The sequence below is a fragment of the Rhinolophus sinicus genome, chromosome 3 (assembly GCF_057876585.1).
Source record: "Rhinolophus sinicus isolate RSI-liver-muscle chromosome 3, RSI-T2T, whole genome shotgun sequence".
Taxonomy (NCBI): domain Eukaryota; kingdom Metazoa; phylum Chordata; class Mammalia; order Chiroptera; family Rhinolophidae; genus Rhinolophus; species Rhinolophus sinicus.
In genome coordinates, this window is record NC_142503.1 from 109,989,308 (window position 1) to 110,004,096 (window position 14,789).

Sequence of the window (14,789 nt, forward strand, 5' to 3'; positions counted from 1 at the left end):
ACAAACAACCCAATTGAAAAATGGGCAGAGGACTTGAAGAGACATTTCTCCAAAGAGGACATACAAATGGCAAATAGACATATGAAAAATGCTCAACATCACTAATCATCAGAGAAATGCAAATCAAAACCACAATGAGATATCACCTCACCTCAGTCAGAATGGCTATCATCAACAAGACAAATAGTAACAAATGTTGGAGAGGCTGTGGAGAAAAAGGAACCCTCATACACTGTTGGTGGGAATGCAGACTGGTGCAGCCGTTATGGAAGGCGGTGTGGAGGTTCCTCAAAAAATTACGAATAGAATTGCCATATGACCCAGCAATCCCTCTCCTGGGTATCTACCCAAAAAATCTGAAAACATTTAGAGATAAAGACACGTGTGCTCCAATGTTCATTGCAGCTTTGTTTACGGTGGCCAAGACATGGAAACAATCAAAATGTCCTTCGATAGATGAATGGATAAAGAAGTTGTGGTAAATATATACACAATGGAATACTATTTGGCAGTAAGAAAAGACGATATAGGAACATTTGTGACAACATGGATGGATCTTGAGAGAGTAATGCTGAGCGAAACAAGTCAGACAGAAAAAGCAGAGAACCATGTGATTTCACTGATATGTGGTATATAAACCAAAAACAGCAAACGAACAAGACGAACAAATGAGAAACAGAAACTCATAGACACAGACAATAGTTTAGTGGTTGCCAGAGGGTAAGGGGGGCGGGGGGTGGGGGGTGGGAGATGAGGGTAAGGGGATCGAATACATGGTGATGGAAGGAGAACTGACTCTGGGTGATGAACACACAATGGGATTTATAGATGATGTAATACAGAATTGTACACCTGAAATATATGTAATTTTACTAACAATTGTCACCCCAATAAATTTAATAAAATAAAAATTAAAAAAAAAAAAATATCACTCTTTGCAGTTGACATGATGCTGTATATAGAAAACCCCAAAGACTCCACCAAAAATCTATTAGAAACAACCAACGAATACAGTAAAGTTGCCGGCTACAAAATCAACGTACAAAAGTCCATTGCTTTCCTGTATACTAACAATGAAATCTCAGAAAAAGAAATACAAAGAACAATTCCTTTTGCAATTGTAGCAAAAAGAATAAAATACCTAGGAATAAACTTAACCAAGGATGTGAAGGACCTATATGCTGAAAACGATAAGACATTTTTGAAAGAAATTGAAGAAGACACAAAGAAATGGAAAGACATTCCGTGCTCATGGATTGGAAGAATCAACATACTTAAAATGGCCATATTACCCAAAGCAACACACAGATTTAATACAATCCCCATCAAAATCCCAATGGCATTTTTAAAATAAATAGAACGAAAAATCATCAGGTTTGTTTGGCATCACAAAAGACCCCAAATAGCCAAAGCAATCTTAAGAAAAAAGAACAATATGGAGGTATCACACTCCCTGACTTTAGCTTGTACTACAATCATCAAAACAGCATGGTATTGGCAGAAAAACAGACACATGGACCAATGGAATAGAATTGAGAACCCAGAAATAAAACCACATAAACATGGACAGATAATTTTTGACAAAGAAGCTAAAAACATATAATGGAGGAAAGACAGCCTCTTCAATAAATGGTGCTGGTGAATTGGATAGCCACATGCAAAAGAATGAAACTGGACTGCTATCTGTCACCATGTACCAAAATTAATTCAAAATGGATCAAAGACTTAAGCATAAGACCTGACACAATAAACTGCATAGAAGAAAACATAGGTACTAAACTTATGGACCTTCGGTTCAAAGAGCATTTTATGAATTTGACTCCAAAGGCAATGGAAGTAAAAGCTAAAATAAACGAATGGGACTCTATCAAACTTAAAAGCTTCTGCACAGCAAAAGAAACCATCGACAAAATAAAGAGGCAACCAACAGAATGGGAGAAGATTTTTGCAAACAGTGCCTCCGATAAGGGGCTAATATCCAAATATACAAGGAACTCATGCAACTCAACAACAACAAAAACAAACAACCCAATTGAAAAATGGGCAGAGGACCTGGAGAGACATTTCTCCAAAGAGGACATACAAATGGCAAATACACATATGAAAAAATGCTCAACATCACTAATCATCAGAGAAATGCAAATCAAAACCACGATGAGATATCACCTCACCCCAGTCAGAATGGCTATCATCAACAAGACAAATAGTAACAAGTGTTGGAGAGGCTGTGGAGAAAAAGGAACCCTCATACACTGTTGGTGGGAATGCAGACTGGTGCAGCCGTTATGGAAGGCAGTGTGGAGGTTCATCAAAAAATTACGAATAGAATTACCATAGGACCCAGCAATCCCTCTCCTGGGTATCTACCCAAAAAATCTGAAAACATTTATAGATAAAGACACGTGTGCTCCAATGTTCATTGCAGCTTTGTTTACGGTGGCCAAGACATGGAAACAACCAAAATGTCCTTCAATAGATGAACGGATAAAGAAGTTGTGGTATATATACACAATGGAATACTATTTGGCGGTAAGAAAAGATGATATAGGAACATTTGTGACAACATGGATGGATCTTGAGAGTATAATGCTAAGCGAAATAAGTCAGACAGAAAAAGCAGAGAAACATATGATTTCACTGATATGTGGTATATAAACCAAAAACAAACAAACAAAAAAACAAGACAAACCCATGAGAAACAAAATCTCGTAGACACAGACAATAGCTTAGTGGTTACCAGAGGGTAAGGGGTTGGGCGGTGGGAGATGAGGGTAAGGGGATCAAATATATGGGGATGGAAGGAGAACTGACTCTCGGTGGTGAACACACAATGGGATTTATGGATGATGTAATACAGAATTGTACACATGAAATCTATGTAATTTTACTAACGATCGTCACCCCAATAAATTTAAAAAAAAAGAAAACTTCATATTATGTTTAAATATACACATATGTATATATGTACATTTAAACATAATATGAAGATATATATAGCAGTTACTATTCTTTATATATATGTATATATGTATATATGTATATATGTGTGTATATATATATATATATGTGTGTGTGTGTGTGTGTGTATATATATATATATGTATATGGCAATCAAATACAGAGGGTGCCAAAAAAATGTATACACATTTTAAGAAGGGAAAACTGTATTAAAAATTGTAATACTCAATATATACTGATAACAAAAGATGAATACAAGTCACATTTGACTTCTTTAATTACAAGAGGTGCTCACATTGGTTACCAACAGCATCCAGACACTTCTGATTATAGCGAACCACAGCTTGAGGAACGTTGACCAAAGTGTCCACTTGCATACATGTGTCTGGCACCCCCGGTATATATTTGTAAGACATGTTTAGAGAACACTAGATGAAAGAATCACATTTAAAACATGTTTGCTATAAAACTATACTTGAGGTAACCAAACAGTTGATGAGAGGAAGCTTCTCTTTACAGAAATTTTCCAAGTAATAAATGAAGAAGGAATGATAGAACTACAATGTCTCCCTAATGAAATTTATGTAGGTAATGATCATCCAGATCCCTGAATCACAAAAAGAGAGACATGCAGAATTTTCATCTGTCTCCTGATGGATCCTCCTATGAGGTATTCTTGTCCTAAAATTGAACATTAATTTGGCCAATCCTGTATTTCCTAATGCCTTTTATAGCAAATACAGGAGACAAAGGATCATGTTAAATGACACCAGTGTGGTACAATTAGCAAAAATTAACAACATGGGAAACTCTATACAGCAAATACCCTGGTGTTTTTTTTCAACAAATGTTGCATGGGAGAAAAAAGAAGGAAAGGAAAATTATAGATTTAAGAGACATAGCAACTAATTTCAAATGCATGTCCTTTATTTGGATCCTGACTTAGTATTTTTTAGGTGTGATAATGTTACTATGTTTTTAACATCTAAAAAATAGCTACCTTTTAGAAATGCATACAGGCACTATTTACAGGCACTTGATTTAAAATAATCCAGTGTTGGAAGGGGACTTTTTAAAAATGAGACAAAACTGGTCATGAGATGATAATTGTTCATGCTGGGTAATGGCTATCTGAAGGGCTCATTATACTAATCTCTCTACTTTTGTATATGTTTGAAATCATCCTTAATGAAAAGGTTTTTCAATGCTTGTTGCTAAATCACAATACAGTTTTTTATACCACATCAGATTAAGCTTAATCCAAAAGAAGATAATCAATGTTGGATTGTAAGGTAATCAGTTTATCAAATAAGTCAGTCTACTCTTTATTTTTTTCTATGTATAGAATTTTTAGTCCATCTGTTTTCCATTGAAAATATCATAAATTCCATTTATTAAATATCATTTATTCAGAAATTAGTAAAGCTGATTATCTAGTTTATCTAACAGTTTCCATTTTACATCATTTTGTCATTGACATGTTATTTTTAATCTTTATAACAAAATTTACAATCACACATCACAAAATTTAGAAGAAAAATACCACTCTTTAACTCTTTCCCAGGTTAACCACATTTCATTTCTGCTGCATTCATTGAGCTCATTATAATGAATGTACTCTATAGTTCACCAGCTATCTTATGAATGTACTTATTCCCTAATCTATTATATTGTAAATAATCCAAGAATAAAGTCCTTATAGATTACTTGGGAAAATCCCTGAGTCTGAATCAATTTTATTGAAAAATGAGAGAAAAAATATTGTACGTTTTTAAAATACAGATTTTCAAACAAACAAACAAATAAACAACAACAAAAACCCATCAAACTCAAAGACACAGACAACAGAAGGATAGTTACTAGAGGGGAAAGGAGTTTGGGGGAAGACAGAGAGGGTAAAAAGGGCCAAATATATGGTGACAGGAGAGGAGACTTCAGGTGGTAAACACACAATGTGGTATATAGGTGTTGTATCATATTGTACACCTGAAATTCATATAATGTTATTAACCAATATTACCCAAAACAAATTTAACAAAAAATAATAAAAAAGTAAAAGACATTAAAAATACACGTTTTTCTTCCAACATGAACATTCTTGAAATATTTTTTCCTTAAGTTTAAAGTGTTGGTCTTGTGAGAAGATATGTGAAATCCAACCTCTGTCACTAATTTTGTGATCTTAGACAAACCATTTAATAACATGGAAGAAGCTTAAACACTTATGAAGGTACAATATAAATTATAAAACACGTAAATGGCATTCCCTACAGGGAATGCTCCAGATCAGAGATCAGCAATCTTTTTCTGTAAGGGGGTGGGTAGTAAATATTTTATCTTTTGCAGACCATATGAACTACGAGTATGTTGCAACTACTCAACTCTGCTAATGCAGTATGAGAGTAACCACAGTGTATAAACAAAGGAGAGTGGCTGTGTTCCAATAAAATTTTACGACGCTGGAATTTGAGTTTTATATAATTTTCATGTATTATGAAATATTTTTCTTTTGATGTTTTTTCAACCATTTAAAAATGTACAGTGGTACCTCAGTTTTTGAACATCTCCGTTGACGAACATTTCAGTTTACCAACACCGCATGGTCTTCACAACAGATGATGTTCGAAAACCGAGGTACCACGTAAAAAACATTCTTCGGTTGCAAGCCCTACAGAAACAGACATTGGTGGGATTTGGCCAATGGGCCATAGTTTGCCAACCCTTTCCTTATATATACCCTTTACCAAGTCTGGTCAATAACCAGAACTGGTGTTCTTTTTAATGTTTTTCTATTTCTTAGAGCACTTATAGAAACATGCATCTTATTTACACAGTTAGTACTTAGTGGAGGCACATTACATGATTGAAACATCAGAAACAAGTGACTTTCATGCAAAGGATCTTCAGTATATTTCTGCTTGAAATTTTTGTCTACTGTAGTTTAAATATTCAGATGAAAAGAACCTTGGCACTTTTAAAATTCTCTGGCAGGATGGAAGTTATAGAACACCTGGAAGAATTAGAGGTTATTAAAAGGTAATTTTAAATGACCTTGTGTAATACTGATTTATACCAATGCAGGTGACAACAGCCAGGGAAGAGTGAGTTTAACTTAGGGACTCTGAATGCAGAGGAGGGCTTGGTTAGAAAGAGACAATGAAGCAGAGACGTTGTCAGACTACTGTGTCAGTAGGGTGGGGGTGGTGTATATAGGTTTGCATTGCATTCTGGGTTCAGGATGAAGAAAAAGAAGTCAACAACCTTTCGTGCAATAGCTGCAACAGTACAGAGAAAATGAAAGTGCAAAAAAATGTAGCTCTTCCTACTAAAAAGCAGATAAAAGGTGTAAGAGGGTGGAATGAGAAGATGACCTTGGAGATAATGAATGCTCAAAACACAACTTAATGCCTTCTCTCTGGAAGCCTGCATGTAAATAATGTGAAGACAGTAAAACCATCCCTCCCAAATGCGTGGTAATCTTGAAGAACCTGCGTTAAGAATGGAGATGTGTGTGAAATTTAGACGACTTCAATTCTAAGATTCAAAGTGTCAATATTATATTAATCAATGCTGAATAATAAAATAGCCATTATTTATCAATTGCCTACTGGGTGCAGGGCAACGTCTCAGATGACACAACCAGTGTACAAATTCTAATCTTTATAACAAGGGTTAAAGAAATAAGTAACCTTCCTAGGGTCACATGAGTAGGAAAAGGCCAGGCAGAAATATGAACCCAGCTTTGGCTCCAAAGTCAAGCTCTTCCCCTATTTTATAGCAAACAGTGTTAAGACTTACTTTGCTATCCCATAGCTGCCCTTCCATGCTCCTGAATGTGCAAAATGGCGATGCATTGAAACAAGCCAGCAACTCTGCAGCAACATACTGACTAAAGGAGCATGAGGTTGAGTCTGGAGCTCTAGCTGCCTACAGATGCCATTTTCAAGCCCCTGTGTTTACAGCAGATAATAACAGAGAGATTACACGACTGACAGTTAAAAATTCAGTTGAAAGTTGGGCTTCTGAGTGTGATGTAATTCACCACTTTGAATCTCCGAACCATTTCTGTAGAGCTATTAAAAGAGTAGAGGGATAGATAGTCCAAATCTACATTTGCAAGCTATGATTTTTATTGATAGTTAGAAATTTGATTGCAAAGATTTAATTTTCCTTAATGAAAGTGTTCAAATTATAATTCACAAAGGAAAAGCTTTAACGGGAGCCTTTACTTCCAAAGACATGATGAAGAAAACTCTTTGTGGTAGATGGCGGGAGAGGTACAAACAATTCTCCAAGCACATTTCAAACTCTTCATTTAATTAACAGGGATGATTTCTTCCCCATAAAGAGACAGAAACACTGTCATTTCCCCTGTCTGTGTTTTTCTACACAACTGGGATACCCTGGGGCTCAGGACTTTGAAAGTAGGACAGTGTTAATAACCTCCAAGGCCTGCCGGGTTGATTAGCAGGAGAAAAGCTGTTAAAAGAGCATTTCTAAAGGGCCAGTCCGGGAGAGAGGAACAGTCAATGTTTAGAAAATTCAGAAACAGAAAGTCTGAATATTTTCCCTGTTAGGGGCTCCAACATCACAGGCTAATTTTTCTGTCAGAAAATGACTCACCATATTAACGAATTGTGAAAAATGACCATGGAAGTTTTACTTAATGTGAGGATAAATAGGATATATGTTCATCTCCCTTCTCTATTTCTTTTTCAGTATTTCTTTCTATCTCTCTTTCTTTTTTTTAAATTATTTTTAAATTGGGGAATTTTTTTTTTAATTTTTATTTTATTAAATTTATTGGGGTGACAATTGTTAGTAAAATTACATAGATTTCAGGTGTACAATTCTGTATTACATCATCTATAAATCCCATTGTGTGTTCATGGGGAACAGTGTTTTTTACAGGACCCATTAGCTCCATGTCAAGCAGTTGTTTTCAATCTAGTTGTAGGGGGCGCAGCTCAGCTCCAAGTCAAGTCATTATTTTCAATCTAGTAGTGGAGGGCGCAGTTCATAGGCCCATTTGGGAATCGATCCTGTGACCTTGGTGTTATGAGCACTGCGGTCCAGCCACTGAGCAAACTGGCTGCCCCTATCTCTCTTTGTTTAATTAGTCTTATTCCCGCATCTTCTTACTAGTTCTCTGACTGGACTATTTAATTTCCCTTTTTAAAAATATCCCATTCCTGGTTTCCACAGATCCTGACTTTCACTGTTTCTTTGCTAGAATACTTGTTTGTGCATCATTTTTCTGAATCTCCTGTCCTGTGTTTCTTGCCTACAATGATGGGAATTGGAGACTAAACAGACATAGGAAAAATATGTTCCCTGTGATAAAAAATTACCAGACAGGCTCTGTCCTCCTTCTCTCTCCGCCACCCTCACTCGACCCCAGGAAAACGATATTTGTGCCCAAGTTCTTCCTGAAATTCTCTCAGGCACTTTGAGGGCAGAACAAAGTGCGGCACACCGGGATTAGAACACATCACAATAAAAGCGTTTAAACAGGCTGATTTGCCTGGGGATATTTCTGACAGCTGGGAAACGAAAGAGCTGGTGCTCCTGGGACTCCTGCCTGCAGCTTGGCTGGGTAGCTGGGCCACATCAAAGCACACTGAACACAGGCTTTGTTCCCTCTGTTAGCCCCCCTCTCTGGCCAAGTTCACTGCCCTGTTCTTTATTCAGAATTGCTACCCTAAGTGAATGGGCTAAGTCACATTATACAAATCATTCTTATTTCTTTAATATTAGGGTCTTGGGTTGTTTGAGACTAGGGTACACACACACACACACACACACACACACACACACACACACACACACACACCAAAGTATGCCAGAAAAGAACTGCGAGTGAAATGGTGTTTGTTTGTTTGATTATGTGGATTTTGTCTAACTTGGTGATGAAGGGGAAAACGAATTCAGCAACATTTTTAAAAAATCTAGTTGTATATTTAACATATTGTGGAACTCAAATGAAATTTCAGGTAACATTGAAGTACTGGCGCACACAGGAGAATTTAATAGAAAAGAAATATTCCAGTTTTTTACAAAACACCGAGTATCCAAAACTGAATAACCTATGTCTAATATATGGTAAGGGTAGGGATGGTCATCTCTTTAAAATATTTTCTGAGAAAATTTCAGTCTGGTTCATCCTCTCTCGCCTTTTCCAGTGTGATTGCTTAAAAGCATACAGGGAAACCCACTCCACTGCCTTCTTTCACTGAGTGTAAGATTTTGAGGCGTAAAAACATGAGCGTGGACTAAAATCTGTGTTTCCACTGGATTCTAATGCACTTCAAATCTCTCTGGTATAGTTTTATGTAGTTGAAACTTTTTGTTGTTATTTTAATATTATTGAAAATGAATTTTATTGATCAGTTTGTGTGGTAGGTTTAAATGTTAATCATATAACATCCTCAGTTATTAAAAAGAAGGTAATATAGCCCTTTAGAGATAGACTCCATTCAGTTTCATAGTTTCAGTATTGAACTTCTGAAATTCAACTCAAAACTAGAATGGGCTACATTCAATAAAGTGAATGACATAACTATTCCAACTTTGATTGGGTAAACTATAACTCTATTGAGATTCCCACATCCCTGAGTTTCACATATAATTTCTAACATAGCTTTTGATTTTAATTCTGAATATGTCCATGGTTTTAAAATATCTATTTTATTTTTGAAAGTCAATTAAAATACATATCCTATGTATTTATATTACTTTTTGAATTTCCATTGAATAATGAAAGAGTTGTGCAAATTATAAATTAATTCATTCTATAAAATGATAAAGATCTCTTTTTTGAAAAGTTCTTTTATACACAAAACAGTTGTATATGTATGTTTCTATTTTTATTGCCTCTGTCAAGATTTTACCATTAATTTTTAAAGAGTAATTTAAATTACAAATAGAGCCCATGTATTCAGACACAAAGTGATAAAAAGAAAAATAATCCAATAAGTCATTGAAATAGTTTGATTTGTAATATGGGTTAATACATGATCAAAAACCACTATTGACTACAAGGCTGTTTCCAAGGTTGGAAAAATTGTGAGCCTTTTTCATTTTCAGAGATTTGATAAGAAGAAATTGATTTTCCCAAAAATCATCATTTCCTTTCACCTGAATATATCTCCTACCTATAAAGGTAAAACAGCAGGTTAACACATTGTAGCATGTTAGGTTTTACTGCAAAAGTGAAAAGAATTTTAATTAGAAAATGTCACGATCTTATGCTCTAAAGAATGAATTTATTTTCCATCATGAAAACAAATAGGGAAAACTTAACTCTATATGCTCTTATATAATATTCATTTGCCATCTCACTCAGAATAAAATCCAAAATTCTTACCGTGGTCTACAAGGTCTTATGTAATCTGCCTTCACTTCCATCCCAGTACCCAGCCTTGTCTCTAAACACTCTCTTCTCTAGCCAATCATCCTCCAGGTAAATTCATCTGTACAAAAGCACAGCTCTGCCTCAGGGCCTTTGCACTTACTATACCCCATGCCTGAAATGCTCTTCTCCCAGAGAACCACATGGCTCAATCCATCAGTTCATTCACCCCTCTGCTCAACATTACCTCAGAGAAGTCAGTCATCCTACCTAAAATCTCCCATTTTTTACCCCATCACCGTCTATTCTCTTCTCCTGAACATAGTAGGCACTAAAATATTTGAAATGTCTGAATAAGCGCTGCAATAAAACACTGGTGGCAAAGACTAAACAACTCTTCCCAAATATCAGGGATGTCTGCACAGCAACCCTAACCTGGATCTGGAAGGATGAATAGAAACCCACTAGACACAAAACAGCATGCACTGGTATAAGATGGCCAGTGGTTAAAAAAACTGAAGTACAGAATGAAAGGGTTGAGCAGTTGGAGATGTGACTTTGTCTAACTTGTAAGGGATCTTATCACTAGTGACAAATCGGGGCTTTTTAAAGCCTGGAGAAAAGCAGATGTGGAACAAGATTGGATCTATTGGAAACACTGCAGACAAAAGCATGGTGGACAGATGTGGGACAGTTAAGAATGGAGTTAAGGACACAATTTAGTAGGCTAGCATAATAGTCTAAATGAGATATGATGGGAATTGGAACTCAGGCTGTGTAATATGGGATGTTAAGAAGAGGACAGCTTTTCCTCATAAAAAAGTCAGCAGTGATGATTATTCCATATAAATAACACTTGTACTCAGCATATCATTTTAGAATAGTTTTCTTTCTTTATATTAGTATAATTTGTTGAGCAGATGCAATATGAAAAAAAGATAAATAAATACAGAAAAATATCTAGGTCATTGGACAATTTACTACATTCCCTAAGAGATAGCAGATGAATTGTGGATGGTCTCACCAGGTGCTGCTGTACCTTGAAATGGCAACCACTGAAATACACACTAAAAAATGTTTCTAGAGCTTTGGGGTTCCCATGAGACAAATGTATTTGAAAAAGCTTGCGGGTTATATATGGAAAACAATTGTAAGCAGTATATAGGGAATCTGATGAGTTAGAAAGGTTTCTCACAGCAAGATTAATACACCATATTAAACTTAAATCAATAAAATTCTCTCTGGACTCAAGTGCTATCTGGTCCTCACTTGGGTGGTAAAACTGAATGATGAAACAAACCATTCCATCACTATGCCAGATAGTGATACAGAATTATAGCCCAAAGATGGAATTTTTAAAATATTACAGACTTTTCTCATGCTCAAAATAGCTTCAGATCAAAAGGGATTTTACCCAAATACACTCTATGGTATAGAGAAAGGACTGTACCCAAATACACTATATGGTATTTTCCATTGTATTAAAACTACAGATGTGTTGTAAGCACCTGAAAGGGCAGTTGCCACATTTCAGTCTCTTCCTGAAAGTCAAGAGAACATTAACCCCTCGGCCCTACATCCCTGCATGGTACTCATGACGTGAGTGGGGAACAAAGTCCTGACACCCAAGTTCAGATAGAGTGAGTAACACAGCTTTATTTGGGAACCACTGTCCCTCCAGAGGCCAATGCTCTGGTAAGCACAGAAGGTTATACAGACTAGAACAGAATTTAATAATGAACCAAGTCCCAGAGTCGATCGAGGTGGAGAGGTCCTGGTCTGAGAGAGATGACTGGGCCCACGACAGGTCTGAGGCAAGCTGGTCTGCTAGGAAGAACTTCAGAGAGTACCGGAGTACTGTGGCTTGCACCTCGCAGAGGGTCTTAGCTGGAGCGCCCAGTCAGAACACTCATGGCATTGCTCTGGAGTTCTGCCTTTATCCTCTTTTGCTTGGACTTGTGTGCTTCTTAGGTGATAACCAGAAGTTGTTTGCCAGGACTTGTTTACCTCTTAAGTGATAACCAGAAGTTGTTTTGGTGAATGTGTTTACCACTCAATTTTGTTATGCTAAGTTTCACACAAAAACATGTTTTTCACTTCACTCTTATCAGTCTCACACATGTGTGGTCATATTCCTAGCTCACATCCCTACTAGTAAACAACTTGTTTTGCAAACCTCAATCCAACATGTATAATATATTTTATATGCTCTGCACAAGATGGTCCCTGACTTAACAATGGTTTGACTTAAGGTTTTTTGACTTTATGAAGGTGCAAAATCAATATACATTTAGTGGAAAATGGTACTTCTAGAGATACATCATACGATATTCTATAGTCGCAGATCCCAGTCAACCACGCCACCGTGATGATAAATAACCTATACTCTACAGTGTAATCATTGTGTTAAATGGTTCTGCCCAACTGTAGCTAATGTAAGTGTTCTGAGCATGTTTAAGGTAGGCTAGGCTAAGCTATGATTTTTGATAGGTTTGGTGAAAGAAATACATTTTCGAATTACGATACATGTTTTCATCTTACAGTGTGTTTGTCAGGATGCAACGTCACGGTAAGTCAAGGAGCATTCATCTGTACTCTGTTTATGGATTTAAAGAACAGACTGACTACGTCTGCAGGTATTAACATATTGCCTCCCAACTCCAAACCCACCTTATATTCCCTGTACAGACAACACTTCTCCTTTGCCAGCTGGCTCACTGCTCACTGTTAGGCCTAGACATTCAAGGGTTTTAGCAGGATACTGCCGGGCTACAGGAGGAAGAAGGGATGTACTGGGGTCCCAGCACCTGATGGCATTCCTGGCAGTCCAGCAGCAGATGCCCATCAGCAGGTCACCACAAAAGCAGTGTCTCTCAAGTTTTCAAGGCAAGCAGTCCCCATCAAGGTGCTTGGTCACCACAGCAGTGAACAACATGAGCCAGTGGCGATCACACCCTCTCCTCAGATATCTGAATCTCAGTCTTGTAGGACCTTCCTCTCAATTCCTTCCTTATTGACTTTTTCTTCAACTCTCAAGGTGGTAGCCACTCTCTACAGATGCTACCTCTTTATTCTTTAATGCTCTTTAGTAGTGAACCACACTTTATCTCATAAAAAGAATTCTTTATCTCAAATTTTCCCTGTCAAACGACTGGTGTGGTTTCTGGCTCCTTGCTAGACCCTGTCTGATATACCATGTGTTTGGCAATTTTCCACATAGACACTTATCATCTTCTTCAATATCACTGGGAGTTAGGAAACTAAAACAAAAATTCAACTAAAGGTATCTGAGAAATATTAATATGCATACTTATTAATCTAGTAATCCACTTATAGGAAATTATCCTACAAAAACAATTGGATAAGTACCCAAAAACTAATACCTAAGAACATTTTCATCAAAGTTGAAAAGAATAAAAACAGATTCAAACTCATTCAAATTAAAAAAAAAAAAAAAGACTTATTAAACGATACCTAAATGTCACAAAAGCCAAGCACGATAAATGAGTACATTTGGGCAAGATTCATGAAGATGAGAACTAGTGTGTAGAGCATATAAAATATATTATATATGTTGGATTGATGTTTGCAAAACAAGTTGTTCACTAGTAGGGATGCGAGCTAGGAATATAGCCACACACGTGTAAGACTTATAAGAGTGAAGTGAAAAACATTTTTTTGTGTGAAACTGAGCAACAAAATTGAGTGATAAACACGTTCACCAAAATAACTTCTGGTTATCACCTAAGAGGTAAACAACTCCTGGCAAACAACTTCTGGTTATCACCTAACAAGTAAACAAGTCCGAGGAAAAGAGAATAAAGGCAGAGTTCCAGAGCAATGCCATGAGTGGTCTGCCTGGGTGCTCAGGCTAAGACCATCTGCGAGGCTTTGAGTGAGACACTCTGGAATGATCCTCCGGGATGTTCGACTGGGCGATCCGACAGAGCCCTCTGCGAGGTGCAAGCCGCAATACCGGACTCTCCGAAGTTCTTCTTTGCAAGATCTGCTTGCCTCAGACCCGTCGTGGGCCCAGTCGTCTCTCCCTGATCAGGGACCTTCTCCACCTCAATTGGCTCTGGGACTTGGTTCGTTATTAAATTATATTCTACTCTGTATAACCTGTGCTTACCAGAGCATTGGCCTCTGGAGGGACATTGGTTCCCAAATAAAGCTGTGTTACTCACTCTATCTGAACCTGTGTTTCAGGACTTTGTTCCCTACTTACATCACAAGTACCATGCAGGGACGTAGGGCCCTGCCGAGGGGTTAATATCCCCTTGACTTTCAAGAGACTGAAATGTGGCAGCTGCCCTTTCAGGCACTTGCAACAACTAGGAACTGGAAAGTAACCAGAACCAACGTAGTGCCTTTCTCCATTTGCCTCACAAGAACCACATCATCCATCCCCATAACTTATACTCCCATCCCTCTTATTCCACTCTCCTTTCCCTTCTTTCCATAGCACTCTCTGTATTGC